This window comes from Schistocerca serialis, chromosome 8, assembly GCF_023864345.2.
Source record: "Schistocerca serialis cubense isolate TAMUIC-IGC-003099 chromosome 8, iqSchSeri2.2, whole genome shotgun sequence".
Lineage (NCBI taxonomy): Eukaryota > Metazoa > Arthropoda > Insecta > Orthoptera > Acrididae > Schistocerca > Schistocerca serialis.
In genome coordinates this window covers 403884452-403910806 of record NC_064645.1, presented here as the reverse complement: position 1 = coordinate 403910806, position 26355 = coordinate 403884452, and the positions used below count along the sequence as shown (strand labels likewise).

At 41.5% G+C, this 26355-nt stretch overlaps 1 pseudogene; it reads right to left on the bottom strand.

The window, feature by feature from the left end:
* Positions 1–2586: 2586 nt before the first annotated feature.
* Positions 2587–2703, bottom strand: LOC126417787 (5S ribosomal RNA; annotated as a pseudogene).
* Between the last annotated feature and the right edge of the window lie 23652 nt (positions 2704–26355).

Sequence of the window (26355 nt, the reverse complement as noted above, 5' to 3'; positions counted from 1 at the left end):
AGCAGGCAGAACAATGGGTGGCTTTCCCACTGCAATGAATACGGATGACGGTGTAGAAGTGGAGATGCAAGTGAGGTTTGCTTTCGAATGTGAGGCTAGGGCGTTTTCACATATGCCATAATAATTTCACAACTGCTGACAGATTTCATACTTGGCGCTTATTTCATTTCACATTTTGACACAGTTACTGGTGTGGGAAGACAGGCACTGTCCCTTGTCACAAGACTCAGTAAGACCACAGTTCATTTCAACAACAGAAACGAGTTGAATAGTGATGTAATGACCCCAGCAACTAGGGCGTTGTAACAAAACATGACCAAGATGCAAGTTCTACATCTACATTTACATCTACATCTACATTTATACTCCGCAAGCCACCCAACGGTGTGTGGCGGAGGGCACTTTACGTGCCACTGTCATTACCTCCTTTCCTGTTCCAGTCGCGTATGGTTCGCGGGAAGAACGACTGTCTGAAAGCCTCCGTGCGCGCTCTAATCTCTCTAATTTTACATTCGTGATCTCCTCGGGAGGTATAAGTAGGGGGAAGCAATATATTCGATACCTCATCCAGAAACGCACCCTCTCGAAACCTGGCGAGCAATCTACACCGCGATGCAGAGCGCCTCTCTTGCAGAGTCTGCCACTTGAGTTTATTAAACATCTCCGTAACGCTATCACGTTTACCAAATAACCCTGTGACGAAACGCGCCGCTCTTCTTTGGATCTTCTCTATCTCCTCCGTCGAACCGATCTGGTACGGATCCCACACTGATGAGCAATACTCAAGTATAGGTCGAACGAGTGTTTTGTAAGCCACCTCCTTTGTTGATGGACTACATTTTCTGAGCACTCTCCCAATGAATCTCAACCTGGTACCCGCCTTACCAACAATTAATTTTATATGATCATTCCACTTCAAATCGTTCCGCACGCATACTCCCAGATATTTTACAGAAGTAACTGCTACCAGTATTTGTTCCGCTATCATATAATCATACAATAAAGGATCCTTCTTTCTATGTATTCGCAATACATTACATTTGTCTATGTTAAGGGACAGTTGCCACTCCCTGCACCAAGTGCCTATCCGCTGCAGATCTTCCTGCATTTCGCTACAATTTTCTAATGCTGCAACTTCTCTGTATACTACAGCATCATCCGCGAAAAGCCGCATGGAACTTCCGACACTATCTACTAAGTCATTTATATATATTGTGAAAAACAATGGTCCCATAACACTCCCCTGTGGCACGCCAGAGGTTACTTTAACGTCTGTAGACGTCTCTCCATTGATAACAACATGCTGTGTTCTGTTTGCTAAAAACTCTTCAATCCAGCAACTCAGCTGGTCTGATATTCCGTAGGCTCTTACTTTGTTTATCAGGCAACAGTGCGGAACTGTATCGAACGCCTTCCGGAAGTCAAGAAAAATAGCATCTACCTGGGAGCCTGTATCTAATATTTTCTGGGTCTCATGAACAAATAAAGCGAGTTGGGTCTCACACGATCGCTGTTTCCGGAATCCATGTTGATTCCTACATAGTATATTCTGGGTTTCCAAAAACGACATGATACTCGAGCAAAAAACATGTTCTAAAATTCTACAACAGATCGACCTCAGAGATATAGGTCTATAGTTTTGCGCATCTGCTCGACGACCCTTCTTGAAGACTGGGACTACCTGTGCTCTTTTCCAATCATTTGGAACCCTCCGTTCCTCTAGAGACTTGCGGTACACGGCTGTTAGAAGGGGGGCAAGTTCTTTCGCGTACTCTGTGTAGAATCGAATTGGTATCCCATGTGGTATCCCCCTGTGGTAGCTCGATAAAGCGGGAAGTTGATCAGCTGGAGCAAGATGAAATTCTCCGCGTCATTGAATGCAAGGTTTCTGAAATCACAGACGGACAGACCGTGACGAGCTCAGAAGAATATTGATTGAGCATTATGAAGAATGTAGTATTAAAACGGATACTCTTAAGGATTTTAGATAAAAGTTTAAGTTTAAGGACTATAAGTTTTTCACTAAACCATACTGTCCTCCACTGACTTAAAGAGATGTTGGAACAAGGTGTGTGTGTGTGTGTGTGGGTGGGTGTGGGTGCGTAGATACACACACACACACTCACACACACACACACACACACACACACACAACCCTTCACATAAATTGTTAATCTCAGGCATAGCCACAACAGTTTGGAAATTGTAATCTTTGCGTAAATGCTTTGCCTACATTAAGTTGTATATAGTTGCAGGTAACAAACTGTAAAGAAAAACAGACACTACAAAAACTTAATACAGCAGGAAAACCACACCATGTGGTAAGGAAGTGTGAATTCACAATTTTATGCGCTCCTCAAAAATCTGTAATTACAACTTTTTGAAGCACTCCGTCTTCAGGCCACGAGTGGCCTACCGGGACCATCCGACCGCCGTGTCATCCTCAGTGGCGGATGCGCATAGGAGGGTAGTGGGGTTAGCACACCGCTCTCCCGGTCGTTATCATGGTATTCTTGACCGAAGCCGCTACTATTCGGTCGAGTAGCTCCTCAGTTGGCATCACGAAGCTGAGTGCACCCCGAAAAATGACAACAGCGCATGGCGGCCCGGATGGTCACCCATCCAAGTGCGACCACGCCCGACAGCGCTTAACTTCGGTGATCTCACGGGAACCGCTGTATCCACTGCGGCAAGGCCGTTGCAGTAATTACAATTTAGAAACTAATATTTGTATGTATTTAAACAGTAAAGAACGTTCCTTATGAAACTTCCTGGCAGATTAAAACTGTGTGCCCGACCGAGACTCGAACTCGGGACCTTTGCCTTTCGCGGGCAAGTGCTCTACCAACTGAGCTACCGAAGCACGACTCACGGCCGGTACTCACAGCTTTACTTCTGCCAGTATCTCGTCTCCTACCTTCCAAACTTTACAGAAGCTCTTCTGCGAACCTTGCGTGTGCGGTCGGGCACACAGTTTTAATCTGCCAGGAAGTTTCATATCAGCCCACACTCCGCTGCAGAGTGAAAATCTCATTCTGGGAACGTTCCTTATGTTTAACAGGCACAGCAATAACAAAAAAAAACACTGATGATGCTGCAACTGCAGTGAAACATGTCTGGGTCAAAAAACAAAATCGTGTTTTTCTAAAGGTGGACCCCACTCAAAAACATACGTTACAGCCTTTGGATGGTTTTTAAGGCGGTTTTCCATCTTCCTCGGCGAATGCGGGCTGGTTCCCCTTATTCCGCCTCAGTTACACTATGTCGGCGATTGCTCCACAAACACTGTCTCCACGTACGCGTACATCATAATTACTCTACCACCCAAACATTTAGGGTTACACTCGTCTGGTATGAGACGTTCCCGGGGGGTCGATGGGGGCCGAACCACACAATAACCCTGGGTTCGGTTGGGGCGGAGGTGGGGTGGGTGTACTGCTGTGGCCTGTTGTGGGGTTGTGAACCACTGAGGGCTACGGCGGGACGAAGCCTCTCCGTCGTTTCTAGGTTCCCGGTTCAATACACAATACACACACCTATCAATCAGTATCATTTTTACTAAATACTGTTATTTTGATCCTGTACTATGTAAGTTACTTTGCACATTAATCTTTGTGCAAAATTATTCAAAACAAGAAAAATCGTAAAGTGTTATTTCTTGCTGCCTCATTCAGACAGCCACACTACTGTGAGCAACAGTTGCTCCATTAAAAGATGACTTTTGCCTTACATTTACTCTGGAAAATAGTTGAGTGTATTATGAATTTTTTGTTATGGTCAAGGTGTTTAAAAAATCAGGTAAACTGTACATGTGAATAAGTCATGTCTTCGTTGGTTAAAAAAGCAGAATCGTTCTGAGACGCAGCTGAGGTTTTATTTATTTTTCGAGTCCAGGACATAAAATAATTACAAAAACTGATAAGTATTGATTCACATAACAGATTTGCAAGATTAAATGTGTACAGTAGTATTTATGACACAGATTCAATAATATATACTAACAAGCAGCAGATAAACAAACAGCAAGATGATTATATTTTTTGACGGGCCCAGTATTCGGCGGTTATCACAGCAGTTTCGCTGGCTGCAGCAAGATCACAGATAGTGCATGGAGCCGGTAGGTTCCTGCAGACTAGCAGATGTTGTTCGTCCTGCACGTCACCATACAGACAAGTTTCCTCCTCATTATTGAAACCCCACCTCCGGAGGTTGGCTTTGTACCCTGACACCCCAACTCGCAGTCTGTTCAAAGTCTTCCAGGTCACGTATGACAGGTGTGAACCTTCGGCTATTTCCTCCTTGACCGTTATGTGATTGTCTTTAGCTAGGGAGTCTCGCCAAAGCTCCTCTCTGTGAGTTCTGGGATATGAACGAATTGCCGTAGTTTTCTGTAGGAAGCTTTTTCTTAACCTCAGTTTTGGCTGTTGAGTGTCATGTCCGAACAGAGGATGTCTAGGGTCGATTTCTTGTTTTTTCTTCTCCACTTCTGTTTCTGCTTGTCTTCGAACGCGTGGCGGTGCTATACCCATAATTTGGTACAGCTTATTAACAGGAGTAGGTCGTAAGAAGCCTGTAGCAATGTGACCTTTCTCGTTCAGGGCTGTTTCTACAGGTTTAGCATGAGCAGAGTTTTGCCGGACGGGTGCTGCGTATTCTGCGGCGGAGAAACATAGTGCCAAGGCAGATGTTCTAAGCAGTTTTGGCTGGGCATCCCAGGTGGTTTCTGTAAGTTTGCGGATGATGTTGTTCCGCGCTTTTACTTTGAGGCTCGTTTCTTCACAGTGGGCTTTGAATGTGAGGGAACGGTCCACCTTCACCCCATGGTATTTAGGAGTTTCGCAGTGGGGTAGTTGTTCTCCTCTCCAAGTGATGTTCAGTTTCCTTTTGGCTTCCCTATTTATAGATGGTTCAAATGGCTCTGAGCACTATCTCTGAGGTCATCAGTCCCCTTGAACTTAGAACTACTTAAACCTAACGACGTCACACACATCCATGCCCGAGGCAGGATTCGAACCTGCGACCGTAGCAGCAGCGCGGTTTCGGAGTGAAGCGCCTAGAACCGCTAGGCCACCCCGGCCGGCCCCTATTCCTAAGACGGAGTGCACAGACTTGGGTCTTTCCAGGGTTCGCTTTAGTTGGTTATCATCGTAATACTTGGCCAACTTTTCAAGAGTTGTTGTCAGTTCCACCTCTACTTCCTCAAAGGTCTCACCTTGGGTAGCGAGTGCTGTATCATCAGCGTGTATGAATGCCTTAGTTGAAGAGTACAAGGAAGGAGCCTCCACTAAGATCCTGCAAGGGTCATTATTGACAAAGAGAGGATGAGTTGTAGAACGATCGGGCGTACCCTGGGCGTTAGGAAGAACCCTAGCGGCGTATCCTTCCATCACAAAAAAAAAAAACAAAAAAAAACAGTTGAGGTAGCTTATTTTGTGGCGCAGGGCTCCCTTTCGAAGAAGGAACGAACATCGTTGTGGCGGGATGTCTGTCAGTCTGTCAGCTGAAGATGTTTGCCAATAGAAGGATTTGGAATGGCCGATACGCCGTTGACAAAAGGCGCGTGCTAGAAGCGGCCCGCTGAGGATTAGGGCGTGTAACGGTGACAGGTGGTTTGTCCCAGCTGAATCCCCTCGCCACACCTGCTGCCGGGACCTCCCGTCAAGTAAACCTACTGGCGGAGCCAGTCCTACAAATTTCGCACGCTGTAATTAGCAAATATCCATCAGATTACCTTCCATTAGGAATGTGGGATGCACTCAACGACTGTGATGTGACTTTCAAAAAATGGAGCACAGCAATCAGTCGTCCTTTCCTTTCTGTCTTTATTAAAGCAAATCTAGATTTCAGCAAGTACCTAGCTATTATCAGCGCACTATTCCATAGTTTCAATACATGTCCTAGTACGTACTAGTGCTCCATCATTTTGAAATTAGTAAATACAGTATTTATACATATAATCTACATTTACATCTACATGGTTACTCTGCAACTCACACTTAAGTGCGTGGCATAGGGTTCATCGAACCATTTTCATACGACTTCTCTACCATTCCACTCTCGAATGGCGCGTGGGAAAAAGGAACAGCTAAATCTATCCGCTCGAGCTCTGATTTCTCTTATTTTACTATGATAATCATATCTCCCTACGTAGGTGGGTGTCAACAAAATATTTTCGCCGTCGGACCATTGAAATTTCGTAAATAGATCTAGCCGCAAAGAACACCGCCTTTGTTTCAGTGACTGTCACCCCACTTTGCGTATCATATCAGTGACATTCTCACCCTTATTGCGCGACAACACGAAACGAGCTGCCCTTCTTTGCACTTTTTCGATGTCCTCCGTCAATCCTACTTGGTAAGGATCCCACACCGCACAGAAGAGGACGGTCAAGTGTAATGTAGGCTGTCTCTTTAGTGGGTTTGTCGCATCTTCTAAGCGTTCTGCCAGTCTTTGTTTCGCCTTCCACACAATATTATATATGTGGTCTTTCCAATTTAAGTTGCTCGTAATTGTAATTCCTAGGTATTTAGTCGAATTGACAGCCCTTAGATCTGTGTTATTTATCGTGTACCCGAAATTTATAGGATTTCTTTTAGTACCCATGTGGATGACGTCGCACTTTTCTTTGTTTAGTGCCAGTTGCCACTTTTCGCACCAGTCCTCTCTAGATCATTTTCTAATTGGTACTGATCGTCTGATGATTTTACTATACTGTCAATTACAGCGTCATCTGCAAACGATGTAAAGGGGCTGCTCAGATTATCACCTAGATCATTTATGTAAATCAGGAAGAGCAGAGGGCCAATAACACTATCTTGCGGAACGCCAGATATCACTTCTGTTCTACTCGATGATTTACCGTCTATCACTACGAACTGTGACCTCTCTGAGACGAAATCACCAATCCAGTCACACAACTGAGACGATATTCCATATGCACGCAATCTGATTAATAGTCCCTTGTGAGGAACGGTATCAAAAGCCTTCTGGAAATCTAGGAATATGGAATCGATCTGAGATCCCTTGTCGACAGCTCTCTACCCCCACATGTAGATCATAACATACTTCTTATACCATGAGTATTTAACATATTGCAAGTGAATGTAATACTATGACAGATATAATCAGACAATGCTTTTTAAACTTCAGGCGTAAACAGTTTTAAATTTAAATCAAGTACAGAAAAACACGGTTTACACGGAAAATGTTTAGTGCAAAGAAACTAGTATATTATATAAAAGAAAAATAAAAACTCTTTAGCCTAGAATTCTTATATTTGACACATATCTGGAGCACTCATTTATAAATCTGACCATGTGATCAATTTTAGTGAAATGTAGTCTCCTGCTTTCTTTGGAACTGCAATTATCACATTGCGCTTGAAGTCTGAGGGTATTTCGCCTCTCCCATAATCAAGTTCCAAAGAAAGCAGGTGCTGTCAGGTGTGAATATTACCTAACTGGCAGTTTAATAAGTTATGGCTGCAAAATATAGAAGAATGATAAAACTGGTAGAAGTCGACCTAGGGAAAGATAAGTTTATATTGCAGAGAAGTAAAAGAATACACAAGGCAATACTGAGCCTATAACTTATCTTAGAACATAGGGTAAGGAAAGCAAACCTCCGTTTAAAGCATTTGTAGACTTAGACAAATCTTTTGAAAATGTTGACTGGAATACTCTCTTTGAAACTCCTAAGGTAGCAGGGATAAAATACAGGGAATGAAAGACTATTTGTAACTTGTACAGGAACGAGACGGCAGATGTAAGGGGCGAGAGGCGTGAAAGGAAAGCTGTAGTTGAGAAAAGAGTGAGGCAGGATTGTAGCCTATCGCCAATGTTAATCAGTCAGTACATTGAGCAAGCAGTAAAGGAAACAAAAGAAACATTGGAGGGGGATTGAAAGTTCAGGGAGAAGAAATAAAAACTTTGAGCTTTGCCGACGACGTTGCAATTCTGTCAGAGACAGCGAAGGACTTGGAGGAACAGCTGAACGGAATAGACAGCGCCTTGAAAGGAGGATATAAGATCAACATCAACAAAAGCAAAACAAGGATAATGGAAGGTAGTCTAATGAAATCCGACGACACTGGGGGATTAGATGACGAAAGGAGACAATGAAAGTAGTGGAAAGGTTCTGTTATTTGAGCAGCAGAATAACTGACAATGACTGAAGTAGAGAGGATGTAAAACGTCGATTTGCAATGGCAAGAAAAGTCTTTCTCAAGAAAAGAAAGTTGTTAACACTGGATAAATATGAAAGTGTTAGGAAGTTTTTCTTGGAAATATTTGTATGAAGCGTCGACATACAAGGAAGTGAAACATGGACGATAAATAGTTTAGGCAAGAAGAGAATAGAAGATTTTGAAATGCCGTGCTACAGAAGAATGCTGCAGATTAGACGAGTAGGTCACGTAACTAACGAGGAGATACTGAACAGAATTAGGGAGAAAAGAAGTTTGTGGCACAACTTGACTAGAGGGGATCGTTCAATAGGACATATTAAAATTTTAAATTAAAGCTTCATATTTTGAAAATTACTTCCTTGAAGAATTACAGATTTGTTAAGTTCCCCAAAAGATTTTACTTATGTGATCAAACTAAAAAATGCTCGTAGAAGCAAGCATGGAATGTTTAATCATTTATTTGCAACAAAGAGATTCCTTGTTTTATATTTAAAGCTTGCTGACACATTTTATATCTACTAATTTGGAGTACCCTAGTTATCTTCACAATATGTTGCCATCTTCATCAAACAGGCAATCTTATCTTGTGGAAGACTGTTGAGAGTATCATATTCTTGGGGTCACAGCGATTTGTTGAAGTAGGTGACTTTTTTTAGTATTAATAATGGAAGTTTTCAATAATGAGAGGTTAATGGTATTGTTTCATCTGTCTTGGACTAATTTACTTTGCATTTGCGAGGTGAACAGATTAGGACAGCTTGTAGCATTCCGCAAGCGGTCTTCCACGTACACGAGTTACCTCCCCAAACTGTTAGCGTGACATTCATGATTAAACTTACCTTACCGCCAGTTTTGTATTTCAATATTTCAGGTAACTTTGTGCTCGTTGTGTTGGAGCAATCTCAGTTAACTATGCGAGACTACGTTCACTTCGTAGGAAACTTATTCTCTGTCATTTAAATGTGGTATGTGTCGAGATCTTAGAGTAAACAAATGACTTTTAAACTCATTGGTCTGAATCTCAGAAACAATGCAGTGTCCTACAACTGATCATCAGCAGGAGACCCTTGAAATTTCCTGCCAGATTAAAACTGTGTGTCGGCCCAGACACGAACTCGGGACCTTTGCCTTCTGCAGGAAAGTGTTCTACCATCTGAGTTACCCTGCACGACTCACTACCCGTCCTCACAACTTCAATTCCGCCAATGCCTCGTCTCCTATCTACCTCAGATGGTAGGGCACTTGTTCGCGAAGAGCAAAGGCCCCGAATTCGAGCCGGCCGGTGTGGCCGTGCGGTCTAGGCGCTTCAGTCTGGAACCGCATGACCGCTCCGGTCGCAGGTTCGAATCCTGCCTCGGGCATGGATGTGTGTGATGTCCTTAGGTTAGTTAGGTTTAAGTAGTTCTAAATTCTAGGGGACTGATGACCACAGATGTTAAGTCTCATAGTGCTCAGAGCCGTTTGAACCATTTTGAACCCCGATTTCGAGTCTCGGTCCGGCACACAGTTTTAATGTGCCACGAAGGTTCATATCAGCGCACACTCCGCTGCAGAGAGAAAATTTCATTCTGAATGCAACCCTTGCATTTCTAATTTGTTTCTTTCACAGTGACGGTGGTCCATAGCAAAGCAGGCGCTGACCCATTTTGTTTAACTATTAATAATATTAATAATATAATACAGGGTGATTCAAAAAGAATACCACAACTTTAGGAATTTAAAACTCTGCAACGACAAAAGGCAGAGCTAAGCACTATCTGTCGGCGAATTAAGGGAGCTATGAAGTTTCATTTAGTTGTACATTTGTTCGCTTGAGGCGCTGTTGACTAGGCGTCAGCGTCAGTTGATGCTAAGATGGCGACCGCTCAACAGAAAGCTTTTTGTGTTATTGAGTACGGCAGAAGTGAATCGACGACAGTTGTTCAGCGTGCATTTCGAACGAAGTATGGTGGTAAACCTCCTGATAGGTGGTGTATTAAACGTTGGTATAAACAGTTTACAGAGAATGGGTGTTTGTGCAAAGGGAAAAGTTCTGGACGGCCGAGAACGAGTGATGAAAATGTAGCACGAATCCAGCAAGCATTTGTTCGCAGCCCAGGAAAATCGACTCGCAGAGCTAGCAGAGAGCTGCAAATTCCACAATCAACTGTATGGAGAGTCCTACGAAAAAGGTTAGTTATGAAACGTGAACGTCAACTACCCGAGGCGATGGATCGGCCGCCAGGCAGCCCGTGACAGAGCACTTCATCACTGCCCTCCAAGAAGCCCTGATCTTACCCCCTGCGATTTTTTCTTATGGGGGTATGTTAAGGATATGGTGTTTCGGCCACCTCTCCCAGCCACCATTGATGATTTGAAACGAGAACTAACAGCAGCTATCCAAACTGTTACGCCTGATATGCTACAGAGAGTGTGGAACGAGTTGGAGTATCGGTTGATATTGCTCGTGTGTCTGGAGGGGGCCATATTGAACATCTCTGAACTTGTTTTTGAGTGAAAAAAAAAACCTTTTTAAATACTCTTTGTAATGATGTATAATAGAAGGTTATATTATGTTTCTTTCATTAAATACACATTTTTAAAATTGTGGTATTCTTTTTTAATCACCCTGTAATATTAATAATATTAAATATGAGAGTATTTCGATCTGCGATTATGGCTTACCATTTACGAGTATCAGTCTGAGAGCCACAGATGTGCTAAAGAAAGAGACTCAAAATAAAGGTAGGCTGCGATGAGAACTGTTCATTCGGTGGAAGAGGGCACGCAAAGTTGCTGGAAGTGCACTCACTGCAGCTCTGCGCCGTCATATGTTTGGGTGGCGTAAGAGCAAACAGCATGGTCAAATAATTCTGGGCAATGAAGAAAGAAGTAACAGGCCATCTCTCTTTGCAGAACCTGCAATCTCAAGAGAAATACAGGGTCTGTTCGAAGACCAGCGCACCACAATCGGGATGATAGTGCAAAAAGTAAGAATCTGTTACGGATCACTTGCCAACAGGACACAGTAACACGTGCTGTCGCTTTTGACTGTCAGTTTTCTACTCACTCTTCGTACTCATGGCATCGAGTCAACCACTTTGTGGACAGAACTTCCAGAATTACGAACATAAACGTTTCGCAAACAGCCAAAATGCAGACCTCCACAACGAAGGTTTCTGGCAACTGAGTCATTGTTGGGAAAATATGTGCCACAGTGGGGAGAGAATCTGCAGAGTGAGTGACCTCCGACGTCACCCCACATTTTTACTAGCTGAGTAATAATTAAAACTTATGTTAGTAAATGAATATTTACAGTCACAATGAAGTAGCCCAATTTTTGTGTAGCCGTTTGATTATGTAAAGCACAAGTGAGAAAAAAGAATTGTTTGGACGAGTACTGCAGTCATCTGCAAATGACATGAAATAGTGCGGTCCGGGGTGGCTGAGCGGTTCTAGGCGCTACAGTCTGGAACCGCGCGACCGCTGCGGTCGCAGGCTCGAATCCTGCCTCGGGCATGGGTGTGTATGATGTCCTTAGGTTAGTTAGGTTGAAGTAGTTCTAAGTTCTAGGGGACTGATGACCTCAGAAGTTAAGTCCCATAGTCCTCAGAGCCATTTTTTGAACATGAAATAGTGTGGTGCATTCGATGAAAAGCGCAGTGTGCAAGCGCAGTAGGGACACTAAACCATGTGGCCCAGGACGTCGACAGTGGTGGAACCACGCCGAATGAAATCCTGCAAAAATATTGAGATAATTAACAGTTTTGAAAGAATACTGAGGGCACAAGATAGGTGTAAAAATTAAATAACAAAATTATACAACAAGTTTTATTTTTAACAAGGTGTTGAACATAGTAAAATATATGGTGCAGTAAATGGTAATATTGTATGCTTACGGCTGACGCCATAACTCCAAGCAGGAATTAGGAAATGAGTGTTCCCAAAACTAGCTACAATAAGGTAATAAATTTCTTTAACTATTTTACACGACAGGTGTGCTTCGGCTTATTGCCATTATCAAGTGACCTACGAAAATAACATTCGTAATATTATCTATATGCAAATCGTGGATGTTTTATGTTTACAGTTGCATTGGTACTTACTTCTACAGCAGTTGGAAGTGAAAACCGTACTGCATCTGTAGTAAATTTCATGTCTTGGTAAGTATGACAGAATTTTTTTCAGTCATACAGCACAATACGACAACCAAATCACGAGATACAAATTACATCTACTAAAATTCATTCTGTCCAAATTCTCGGTTCAGCTGCCCTCAACACCAATCTGGGATCACAATCGTCATTCCGGTAACGAAGTTCTAAAATATTGGAGTTGGTGGAGGTGGAATTGCCAACTTAGAATTCGTTCACCACGTTGGAAGAATCTCCTCATGAATAAGAGCTTTTGGAAGTGGAACGAGTCAGTTTATACATTAACAGGCAGAAGCAACAACTGCAAGCTACTTCTGTAAAGTATACTGACAGAAAATTACTAGTGCTAGGGAGATGTGTGCCGGCCAGTGTGGCCGCGCGGTTGTAGGCGCTTCAGTGTGGAACCGCGCGACCGCTACTGTCGCAGGTTCGAATCCTGACTCGGGCATGGATGTGTGTGATGTCCTTAGGTTAGTTAGGTTTCAGTAGTTCTAAGTTCTAGGGGACTGATGACCTCAGATGTTAAGTCCCATAGTGCTGAGAGCCATTTGAACCATTTTAGGGAGATGTTTTGGTATGTGAGTGAAATAATTCCAAGGTCTCTGAAGAAACTGCTGAAAAGTATTCTGTTATCAACCACTCATAATACTTTCACAGCACGCCTGCGCAGAGTAAATACTTCTCTTGATCTTAGCTGCAGTATTCCAGAGAATTATTTCATGGAGCACTATTGTGTGAAAACATGGAAAGCGTCCTAGTCATACCGTCTGCAGGTGAACTCGAAGAGTAATACTAGTAAAGCTGGCAGAAGCGTAATTTTGGCTAACTTGCCCACGTCCCCGTGCCACGTGTGTTAATTATGTAGTTGGATGTCTAGGAACTTCCCGTGGAATCTCACCCAGCGTGTGTGTGTTCTTTGATGTGCGCTTGTGACAGCAACAAACAGTTTTTTTCGTCTGGAAATTTGTTTTATGAGGGTATTCTTAAGCAAAATGTACGCTGACGAACCATTTGACCACTGTGCATCGCGAGAGTGAATGCTGCCTCGTGGGGTTGAGGGCACGTACACAAGTGGAATAGAGACGAATGGGGAATCATTCTAGCGGAAATAGGGGTCGCATGTGGGGAAATCCACTGACATAGCGGCTTTAATGTGTGGCGTTCATAGTCGCACATCTTGTAGGCATCTGTTTAAAAGGTTAGGAATTCTTACAACTGCTTCATAGTACATTTAGTCAGTAATGAAATTTTTTCTCAACCAGTTTAAAATCAACAGCGACATTCATGATTACAATACCAGAAAAAAGAAAGACGTATACTATCCTATCTTTGGCACAGAAAGTGGTAAAATAAGCTGCTACAAAACTTTTTGATAAATTATCAGATGAAATAAAATGTCTGACAGACAGCAGTAATAGTTTCAAAAACAAAGTGAAATCATACCTCCTTGAAAACTCCTTCTATACCTCAGACGGATTCTTGAACATGAGTAAATAAATCTGGAGATATAATTTATGCATTTTGTGCCATTTAAGGGAATGGGATAGATAATAGAAATATTTAGGTATAGCACTATAATGTAAAAAAAAGAAAAAAAAAAAACTTGTTTCCTGTGCGCATTTCTTGTGCATTTGACACGTTCCACATCATAACGGTTTTCTGTGCTGTTGATCAATGGAACACGTATCTAACTAACTAACTAACTTGACAAGGGGCATATTGTTATGGCCCGACGCCCAGAAACGATGATCTCAGAAGCGGCGAAGTCGGTCTGTTGTTTCCTGTGCTGATGTTGTAAGCACATACAGAAAATGGTAGCAGGACGGCGAAACCACGAGATGGCCACAAAAGGTGTTGCACGATCACACCTCGTCGCTCAGTGTGGAGTTACGATACTCACCAGCTCTGGAAAGCAGGACAGGCAGATCTGGCGGCAGAATACATTGCTGAAACAGGCACAAGTGTTTCGCAGCACACTGTTCAGAGCATATTTTTGAACGTGGGAATCCGCAACAGACGATAACCGTATGTTCTCACGTTGCCCCAGCGACAACGTCAGTTAAGATTGTGGTGGGCACGGGATCAATGGGAACGAGTCGCTTAGTCGGATTGATCACGTTTCTTGCTACTCTAGGTCGACGGTCCCGTCCGGATACGCAATCATCCAGGCGAATGGCTGCTGGAGACACGAACCGCGCCACGGACGCAGGCCTGCGGGGGCAGCTGGATCTCCATAGTGTTCCAGAAGTGGTCGCAGCCGCAACACTTACTTATATTAGTGGACCATCTCGATTGTTTCCATAGGAACAGAGCAAGAAACGAGGCAAAAACGGCATGGTGTGGGGAAGTGAGAAGAAGTAATGATAAATCACATTAAAATAAAAGTAATTGATCGCATGGCAGGTACTATAAGCAAAATCCTTGTGAACACGATAGAAACTGATACAGATCAGGTGACAGAAGGTCAAGAGGTTTGGTACCAAGTAATCAACAAAATAACTCTAATATAGAAACGAAATAACGAAATAATAGTCCAGCGCCGGGAACATCAGTTAGATTCACTGACATAATCAATACATTTCTAAGATACTTAGGTGAAGATATGTTAAGGGATGACTTTTTAGAAGAGAGTTTCAGAAATGTAAAATGTCTACACTTAAGGAGAGAGGCTTAATTGGGAGGAACGTAGGCGACTTTATGCTCAATACTGTACCGTAAATTAGTATTGCAAATGGAAATGAAGTCCCATTCCTACAAGATACTGTTATTACTCAGCTTAGCGGCGAGTCCGTAGAGGGTGGTATATGTGACGTACAGTATGACTGGTCAGCATTTCCACCCGGAATTTGCGAATGTAAGTCGGACCTTCCTTGATCCACCTTGGTGGGTCGTGTCGCCTGATTTCCTCCTACCTGTGCGCGGTGCAGCTCTCGTAAATGTCGTCCAGTGCAGATTCTTCATTGGCGCATTGGATGTCTGTGTCGGTGGAAGCTAATTATCTGACATTGCTGTCGGTCAACTTTGGGGTATCTATTTACTCGAAATTAACATTCAGAATGCCGAAACATCACATTTATTCCTATTAGATCAATAATGAAACACTCATGTCACAAACTACTCGTAACCGAGAGCATGGCTACCATCGAACAAGACAGGAAGTGCTCTTAACGCCGACTGCCGACTTTGGAGCGCAGTCCGTATCTTTTATTAGTTTCGTCATAGTTCGTGGATTTCCGATCAAGTTCGTACTTACTAAGATATGCATTTGTTAATGAACGGGTGTGAATTTTAACGAGGCAAAATTATGATATGTAAATAGTTTTCAACATCCAGAGGCTCCTCCTAGTATTCATGTTGCCATAAATGACTGCAATTATTAAATATAAATAAACGAAATCGGTGACTTTGGCGCCAAGGTGGCGGTACTTTCCGTCATGTATATTTCCCAGGCTGACGCGTGTTGCTAAGGTCCAGCGCCAAGCCCCACCCCACTACGCGCGACGTACGGTCGCTTCGTCATCTAGCCAGCCAGCGTGGGAAATGCTCTCCGACTCATGGCCGGCTACGGACTACAGCACTTCCTAACTATCGTGAATACATCAATGAGAGACAATAATTTATTAAAACTGGTAAATATGTCTTCCTCACGTAAGAGGCACCTTACATGCTTGTTGACAGAGCGTAGGAGAACGTTGCGGGAGACCCGAACCGCCGTACTAGCCAAGGTCCTAATGGAGGTGGTTCACCGCTGCCTTCCTCCGACCGTCATGGGGATGAATTATGATGATGAAGACGACACAACAACACCCAGTTATCTCGGGGCAGGTGAAAATCCCTGATCCCACCAGGAATCGAACCGGAGACCCCGGATCTGGAAGCGAGAACGCTACTTCAAGACCACAAGCTGCGGACAAATTAGTATTACTGTAAAATATTATTGGGGAAGGAATAAAGAAGCTTGGAGGAGTCCGGCTTATACAGTAAATAGGGTACAGATACCCAACGGTAGCGGAGCCCAACGGTTAAAGGGGTGAATCTGAAGTGTTGGTGAAATTTTAAATCAATGTACGGGAATTACAACAATCTTTGTTACTTTCCTCGCCTGAATGAAAAATTATTGTTGGGCTCGTTATGATGATGGGAAATAGCGCACCAGCTGATTTAAAACGCGAGGTAATGACAGTTATGAATGAAAATGGTAGTTTGCGGACTCCATTGCAAAGGAGAAATAAATGCAAGTATTCATTAGCTTGTAAGGAAAACTGAAAAGAGATAGATCATGATGCAAGCGAAGACCAGACGAAAACTAAGCAGGTAGACAATTAGAAAACCATAATAAAAGAGTCAGAAGAGGGAGTGAAAGAGAAATGAAGAGAAAGTACCGTTTTAGTCGATGAGAACAAGTGCAGATGGAGAAAATTTTATTGGAACATAAATAAGTGCAGAACGACGCGCCTCTCTTTAGTACAGGTGTAGCCTACAATGAAATAGTTAAAGGAAAAACTGAAGGGGAACCACTATCAACATTGATAAAATTTGCAACATCGGAACGAAATATAGATGACAAGTTATCAGCAAAAAATGAGCAAAAGTTAAAACAGAATACTCTTAAATGTGAGGGAAAAAAATAACTAGAGGGACTTGTTTCCTTAAATGCAAGGAGGAAGATAATGTATGGCTGAAGAGTCACCGAAAAAGTGCTAAGATATGGGAAATTAAGAAGTTTTATCCGTTATACTGAGAACCGTACATTGTAAGAAACATCTCACATCCCATGGTAGTAAATCCAGTACACACAGTTAGGAGGAAGGATGTATGGAAAAGCAGTGTGCATGATGGGCAACCACACAGACCGCCTTACACAAGGATTAAAAGAAATATCAGCAAAACAAAGGACAAAGTAAGCGTATGTAATAATAATAATAATAATGATAATAATAATTCAAGGTACTGTGATCAATGGACAAGGTGCCCAGCCGCGTGGTATTGAAAGGATTCTGTAGCAGAGGATAGGCGTCCCATCACATACGAGGGTTGCCCAGAAAGTAATGCACCGCATTTTTTTCTTCAACAATTCTTTATTGAACATAATGAGAATTACTCACACGAAAAAAAATGGTTCAAATGGTCTGCACTATGGGACTTAACAGCTGAGGTCATCAGTCCCCTAGAACTTAGAACTATTTAAACTGAACTAACCTAAGGACACCACACACATCCATGCCCGAGGTAGGATTCAAACCTGCGACCGTAGCAGTCGCGCAGTTCCAGATTGAAGCGCCTAGAACCGCTCGGCCACACCGGCCGGCGTGTATGCTGTGTCGGTAGCAATCCTTGTCCGTGGCCCAAACAAGTTGAAGTCCGAGAGGGCTAGGTCAGGGCTGTCAGGTGTGACAGCTGTGGATGGTCTCCCCGACCGCTGCAAATCGTGGAGCTCCGCCGAACCGCCTTCTAATGACCTCAACCTCCGTGCCGGGAGACTAACTGCACTAACCACAGTTTCTTCCTCCGAAGTGCGAAATTCAATGATGGCACGTTGCTTGTAACGTACATCACCTACACAAGCCAGTCAGCAGCTCGTGGTCGTGCGGTAGCGATCTCGCTTCCCGCGCCCAGGTTCCCGGGTTCGATTACCGGCGGGGTCAGGGATTTTCTCTGCCTCGCGATGACTGGGTGTTGCTTGCTGTCCTTGGGTTAGTTAGGTTTAAGTAGTTCTAAGTTCTAGGGGACTGATGACCATAGATGGTAAGTCCCATAGTGCTCAGAGCCATTTGAACCATTTTTTTACAGAAGCCATTCTGAAACTGTCTTGCAGCTACGCTATTTGTCGGAAATGACGGAAATTGGCGCGCTCATTCAGCAGACACCAAACAATACATACGTAACATTTCGCATTCGTAGCATTGTTTTCGGCTAAGAAAAAAAACGTGGTGCATTAATTTCTGGGCAGCCCTCGTATAAAAACTAAACTGTGAAGGTGGACTCAAGTTTATTCAAACAAACTAAGCCGGATGTACTCGCCGATTTCATTGACATATGGTAACAAAAACACGTCCATACAGATTTGTTTGTATGAGAGGAATGCAAACAAATATAAACCTGAAAAGTGACTTGTATACCCGAAGTAGGATTGTTGAACCAAATCCAATTGATTCTCTCATGTGAGCGAAAGTCTGGAGAAGGCAGTTTGACTTCGTTTGTTATCAACTTGGTGCTTAATTAACAAAATTCTTTGAGGAAATGGAAGCACCAAGGATAAATAATAAATAGGGAGTGAAGTTGACCAGTAACAAAGCTAATCATAAAGAATATACGGATTGTCAAACTGCGGAAAACGGATGTAAATTTAGTGACGTATGGTTGTAAAGAAACATATTGATTGTCAGGGTAGCTCAGAATGCCAAAATAGATAGCGTACACCAGTGAAGAGGGGTCAATAAGAACTGTTTAAGAAAAGAAGAATAGTGAGTAAACAATTCTGTGCTTTGTCAGCGGCAAAAAGAAATGCATGTGAGGGGATATCGGAATTACGTCACTCAGGAAGAGTGTTGGGATTAAGAGAAGGAGAAGGTACTATTAATCGTTGCTTTAAGACGTACGATTTGATGGAGAGATGGTAAGTCTGGTTGGCGGAACAGACAATAGTAAGAAGAGCTAACGCGTGTGTAAAGTACAGAGGGGTCCAGGTATTTTAACGCGCATTGTTTAATGAAGATAACCCAGTACGCGTACTACTGTTGAAGCCGAAGCACGAGATTTAAAGGAACATAAGTGGTAGTAAGCGTGATCCTATTCATTTTTTGAATGGTCACGGAAACTGATTTACGCAATTACAACTGATGTGTAATTTTATAGAGAACACTCTTACTGGATGGCTATGCCAGTGAATTGAGGTCACGAAGAAGAACGGTACAGAATTTTACATAAGACTGGAGTTATTGTGTTGCAGTTTAGCTCTGAGACTATCTGATTCGGTTTCGTACCAACTAATGATTGATAACTTGCCTTTCGTGGAAGCTTTGATGCAACTGGTAGATGAAGTGTAGTGAGAATTGGATAAGATACCGTAATTAAAATTTCATATATTTTTAAGTTCCGATTTAGCCTTACATCCCCGAGAGGAAGCTCTGTAAAGCAGAGTATTACCAAACAGAATGAAGAGAAATGGTAGTTTTGTACGAGTAGTATTTGCATTAGGAAGAGTAATGACAAAATGGATATAGTAAAAAGGATGTACAAGAAATACAATGATGTAAGAAAGCAAAGAATGACTTTGCGGCTGTAAACATTGTATACGAAGAATGTCAGTAACATGCTTTAAGCAAATATTCATCATTTTGATTTGCAGCTCCTTTTGTTGGCCGTGTTTGCAGTTAAACATTGTGGGATGTGAGGTCCGCCAGTTATGCAAAACACCGTTTTTTCTCAGTACCCAAACATGTTTCGGCACCACTGTGCCATCATCAGTGGGTTTTCGTTTTTATTTGTTCTGCAATGTGAACATGATTATAAAATTATGTGCATCTTTAGTTCAAACAACAGATCTTTTCTTTTGTAAATACCTTTACGTTTGGTGTGCATGAATTTGGTGGATTCCATTCTTCGCCTCATGTTTTACTACGTTATTTGTGGAAAATACTTGTTATAGTTACGTGTGCATCACAACACCTCAGCATGATGCGAAGAATGGAAGTGCTTGCCACACGAAAACGTTGGTAAAAACGAATATAGGTGCGAAAACATCGCGACAAACTAATTTACATTCTAGAAGATAGGTTAACTCCCAGCAAAAAACTTTCTCTTCAACATCGTTTGGTTGCAGATGACAAACTACCTGTAGTAATTAACACACAAGGGATCCAGAAAATTCATGCACACCAAATGTAAAGGTATTTACAAAAGAAACGATCTGTTGTTTGAACTAAATACGCACGTAATTTTATAATCATTTAACAAAAATGTTTACATTGCAGAATAAATAAAAACGAAAACCCACTGACGATGGCACAGTGGTGCCGAAACATGTTTGGGTACTGAGAAAAAACGGTGTTTTGCATAACTGGCGGACCTCACATCCAACAATTTTTAAGCAAATAGTTAAGATAAGTGCAACTTTATGTCTAGAAAATCATTATTATGTCGATGTCGTACTGTTAGCAAAGGCACCACAGCCATAGTCCGTTAGCTTCAAATTTCGCCACACTGTCCTAACGGAAACACTCGTCGTACGTCACGCAGTGACTTCTGGGGTCATTTCACGGAATGTTGGTTGTCTGTTAGCACTGAAAACTCTTCGCAAACGCCGCTGCGTTCTCCGTGGTGACAGGTAATGCCCGAAATTTGGTATTCTCGGCGCACTCTTGATACTGTGAGTCTTGGAATACTGTGTTCCCAACGATTTCCGAAATGGAATATCCCATGTCCAATGTCCAATTTCGGGAACCTCTTCACATGAGTCACGTGGGCACGAATGACAGCCTATTCACTGCCCTTTTATCCCTCGAGTACGCGATACGACCGCCATGTGTATATGGGTATTTGGCTATCCCATGACTTTTATCACTTCGGTGTAATAATGTTGTTGCCTCTCTGTGTTTGGCCGGCCGGAGTGGCCGTGCGGTTCTAGGCGCTACAGTCTGGAACCGAGCGACCGCTATGGTCGCAGGTTCGAATCCTGCCTCGGACATGGAAGTGTGTGATGTCCTTAGGTTAGTTAGGTTTAATTAGTTCTAAGTTCTAGGGGACTGATGACCTCAGAAGTTAAGTCGCATAGTGCTCAGAGCAATTTGAACCATTTGAACCTCTCTGTGTTTAAAGAAGTAGCTCCTTGCTGCGAACCAGTTTAAGCCAGCTCACATCTCTTACTGACTGTGATTGTAGTCAGTATAATTTTGACATTAATAAACATCACAGGTGTTGTAGAGCTCTATATTGTCTTTGGTAAATAACGCAGGCCAACGATGGAAAAACTTTTTTGCTGAAAATGCCTTATTCTCTCTTTTTTTTTTTTTTTTTTTTTTTTTAGGGTGGGGAGTCCAAATATGATACTTAAGAAACTGTATCACCCACTATTTCTTCACATTTTAAGTTAAATTCATTAAATTAAGCCAATATTTAAAGAATTTACCAGCTGTTGTGTAGTTAAAATAATTTAAAAAGGAGGTGTAAGGAATGTAGATGACGTCGGTAGCACTGCTGAAAAACATTTGCTGGTACAAAAAGGTCGATTCTATTTTTGTGTTAACATATGGTGTTTTGTTTACTTTCAACCTAACCTCACTTTCCCGTTTCCTGTACATGTGCTCAATACAACGTCTAATCGTGGTTGTAAAAACTCTGCTGACAGTTGTTGTTATATTTGCGGTGAATTTGTGATTAAAAAACACCAAAGAAACATTACAGACTTTCTGAAAAAGGTTTATCTATCATACTTTGGATCTAAACTTGGTGATCAAGACAAATCTTGGGCGCCGCATAAGGTATGTTATGTGTGTATTGACGATCTGAGTAAATGGTCCAAAAAGGAGAAAAAAAGCCTTTAGATTTGCTGTTCCTATGATATGGAGGGAGCCAAGAAATCATTCCGATGATTGCTACTTTAGCAGTGTTGATATTACTGGTTATAATTTGAAAAACAAGAAGGTAATAAGCTACCCAAACCTTCTGTCCGCCATCCAACCAGTAGGGCAATGGTGTAGATTTGCCGTTTCCTCAACCACCAGATGATTTACATTCTATTCCAACAGAAGCATTTTGTGATGTACGATCTGATTTAGATGAACAAGATGATGATGAATTCCACTGTAATTCAGCAAGTCTAGAGCCCAAATTCTTTACTCACACCGGGCTTAACGATTTGGTTAGGGATCTGGGCTTAACGAAACAAAAAGCTCAATTGCTTGGCTCTAGGTTAAAAGAAAAGAACTTATTGGCAGTTGGAACCAGCATACACACATACAGAAAGAGAGAGCAGCAATTTTCCGAGTTTTTTCAACAAGAAGGTGATTTGGTGTACTGCTCAGACATTCCCGGTCTGATGAATGACTTTGGCATTGAATACAAAAAGGAAGCCTGGAGGCTGTTTATTGATTCATCCAAAAATAGTTTAAAGGCTGTTTTACTACACAATGGTAACATGTATGCATCTATAACTGTTGGACATTTTGTGCATATGAAAGAAAGCTATGAAAACCTAGAAATAGTGCTAAATAAAATAGGCTATTCTGCTCATGGTTGGATGATACGTGGCGGTCTAAAAGTAACATGCACGCTCCTTGGTCAGCAAAGTGTCTTTACCAAATTTCCACGTTTCTTATGTGAATGGGGAATTGGGCTAGGGATCAACACTGATGCAGAAAGAACTGGCCTGTGAGGGAGTATTTAAAACCTGGTGAGAAGAACATCTACGCAAAAACCTTGTAGATCCAAAAAACGTACTCCTGCTACCTCTACAAGTAAAGTTACGCCTAATGAAACAGTTTGTAAAGCCTTTGCCTGAGGATGGACCATGTTTTAAGTATCTTTGCCAAAAGTTTCCACACCTTTCAGAAGCTAAACTAAAAGAAGACGTCTTTGTCGGACCCGACATTAAAAAATTGATGTTAACTTTGAATCCACAATGACCTTAAATGAGAAAGAAGCATGGGTATCTTTCAAACAAGTCGTTCTTAGGACACGAAAAAGGCCCAGAATATGTTTCTATTATAGCTACAATGTTAAAGAAGTTTAAAACTTTAGGATGTTTAATGAGCCTGAAAGTTCACCTTTGAACAGTCACCTTGATTACTTCCAGGACAGTGTGGGAGATGTTAGTGAGGAGCAAGGAGAGCGTTTTCACCAGGACATTAAAGTGACGGAAAAACGCTACCAAGGCCGTTGGAATACCAACATGATGGGGGACTACTGTTGGTCGCTTCACCGAGTTCAGCAAGCGACTCATCGTAGAAATAGCTGCACAAGAAGCTCCAAAGAAAAAAGAGAAAGAGAATACAAATTAATTCCAACTGACAAGTGAAACCTCTGTTAACACATGTCATTATTTTAAGTAGCTTACTGTAAACACAAGCGATGCTTATGTTCTAACAAAACGTTTCATTAATTTCCCCATTTACCGTATAGTATAGGATTCTTATACCATCATCATCATCATTTAAGACTGATTATGCCTTTCAGCGTTCAGTCTGGAGCATAGTCCCCCTTATAAAATTTCTCCATGATCCCTTATTCAGTGCTAACATTGATGCTTCTTCTGATGTTAAGCCTAGTACATCAAAATCATTCTTAACCGAATCCAGGTACCTTCTCCTTGGTCTACCCCGACTCCTCCTACCCTCTACTGCTGAACCCATGAGTCTCTTGGGTAACCTTGCTTCTCCCATGCGTGTAACATGACCCCACCATCCAAGCCTGTTCGCCCTGACTACTACATCTTTCTTCTTCTTTCTTCTGCTTTTACGGCCTCATTGGACCACTTCAGTCAATCATTTCTGGTCCTCTTCTTTGGTATTTTCCCCTTCCGAGTGGCCCAGTATCTCTTCATTCGTTCCGATGCTTTTCGTCGTTCCTCATCTGTAAATACCCTTTTCATTGTATGTCGTTTGTCAATTTTTGGTTTAAATCTTATTTCTGTGTCCCTCAACTTCTTTAAATTTGGCGTTTTGTTCTGCAAATCATCCAGAGTTATTTCCAGTTCTTCCATATCCTCTCTTATTTCCTTAAGCCATCCTCCTTGTTGTTTCAAATTCCAGAGTTTCTCAATAATTTTCCTTGATAATCTGGTTTCTGGTGTCCTCAGAATGTGACCACAAAAAGAGATCCTTTTCTTTCGTATAGTATCGGTGATGGGCTCCAGTTCTCTGTATACCACTTCATTTGGAACTATCCGCCATTGCCCAGCTTTTTGATATTTCTTATTTATGCATGTTCTAGCAATTCTTCTCTCTACTTTTAAAATTTTGTCAATTCTGTTTTTCTGGGTGACTTTAAAAAGAGTTTCACTTCCGTATGTAACCTCTGGTTGAACCACCGTCTTGTAATGTTTTAATTTTGTTTTAATTGATAGACATTTTTTATTGTACGTAGACCATGTTAGTTTTTGAGCTTTTATCATTTTATTAGTTCTTGCTCGCCATGCAGGTTTCTCGTCCAATTTATGTGTTATAATTTCACCCAGGTATTTAAATTGTTTCACTATTTTAATTTCCCTATTGTTCACTGTGATGTGATCTATTACAAGTGGATCCGTTACCATTATTTCAGTCTTTTCAAATGATATCTGGAGTCCTAATTTTTGTGCTATATTTTGTAAGCTTGTTATTTGTTTCGTGGCTTCCTGAATATTATTAGCTAGTAATGCTAGGTCATCAGCAAATCCCAAGCAATTTAGGTTTATTTTATCTTTCTTAGTTCCAATTTTAATATTCATAGGATTTACCTTGTACCATTCTCTCATTACGTATTCAAGAGCACAATTGAATAGCAATGGTGATAAACAATCTCCCTGTCTCAACCCTGTTTTAATCATAAATGGTTCAGATATTTCTCCTCTAAATTTTACTTTGGATTTGGTGTTTGTTAAGGTTAACTGTATCATTTTTATTAATTTAGGATGAAGTCCAAAATTCCTTAATATTTTCATCATTGAAGATCTATGGATGCAATCATACGCCTTTTTGAAATCTACAAAGGTTATGACTAGTTGTTTTTGCCTTCTTTTGTAGACATCCATAACTAACTTCAAGGTGATTATCTGTTCTGGGCAGCTTCTCCAGGATCTAAATCCTCCTTGATATTCTCCCAGTTCCAGTTCTAGTTGATCTTTACAGCGGTTGTATAGTATTCTTGACATGATCTTATACGTGCAGTCCAAAAGGGAAATTCCTCTATAGTTGTCTGGATTTGATTTTTCTCCTTTCTTATGTAATGGATGTATTATAGCAGTAGTCCAATTTTCTGGTAATTTCTCTTCATTCCAGATTTTTACTATGCATTGGTGTAATGCTATCTTTACTGGTTCTGCTGCATATTTCCAAAGTTCAGCAAACGTTTGATCTTCTCCACTTGCTTTGTAGTTTTTGAGTTCTTTCAAAGCTCTGTAGACCTCATTAATTGTAGGTGGATTTATATTTTCTGCTGGTGTTTTAATTGGGGTTTCTGTGTTTATCTGAAGAAGTTCTGGGGGATCTTCACAATTTAGTAACTTGTTAAATGTTTCTGCTAGAATTTCTGTATTTTTACTATTGCTATGGGCTAGGTTATTATCTTTATCTTTTAACATTAATGTTGGAGGATCATATCTTTGTAATTGTCTGCCAAATATTTTGTAATAGTCTCTTGAGTTTGTTTTTTCACTATTTGTTTCTATCATTAGAAGTATATCTTTTTGGTACTGACGTTTAACTCTCCTTATTATTTTTTGTGTTGTCTTCCTTTGTTTTGTGAGTTCCAAATATGATTCTTCTGTTTTTTCATTTTGATGCCTTAACCAGGCGTGGTGTCGATCCAACACTGCTTCATCACATTCATCGTTCCACCACTGGTGTTTTTTCCTTGGATTTATAGGGGCAACTTGTTCAGCTATTTGTTTCAATTTGGGAATTATTTCTTCCAGATCATCTGTTATTTTTATATCCCTGGTTTGTGCTTCATAATCTTCATTTTGTATCAGTTTATGAGGATCATAGGTTCTCTTCTTCTTCTGGTGGGATTTTTTCTTTGCTAATGGGGTTAATTTAATTTTAATTTTTATCATGTAATGATCTGATCCGGTATCTGTCCCTCTCAGTACTTTCACATTGTAAATTTCCCTGTGGTAATTCTTATCCATGCAGACATGGTCCAGTTGCCATTCTCCTTTTTTCCAGTCTGGATGTTTCCAAGTTTTTAGTTTACTTGGTCTTCTCTTAAAATACGTCGACTTTGAGATCATGTCATGGTTTCTGCAAAATTCCACTAGTCTTATGCCATTTTTGTTTGTTCTTCTTTGTGCTGTCCATTTCCCTATTATGTCTCTATATCTCTTTTCCCTTCCTAACTGGG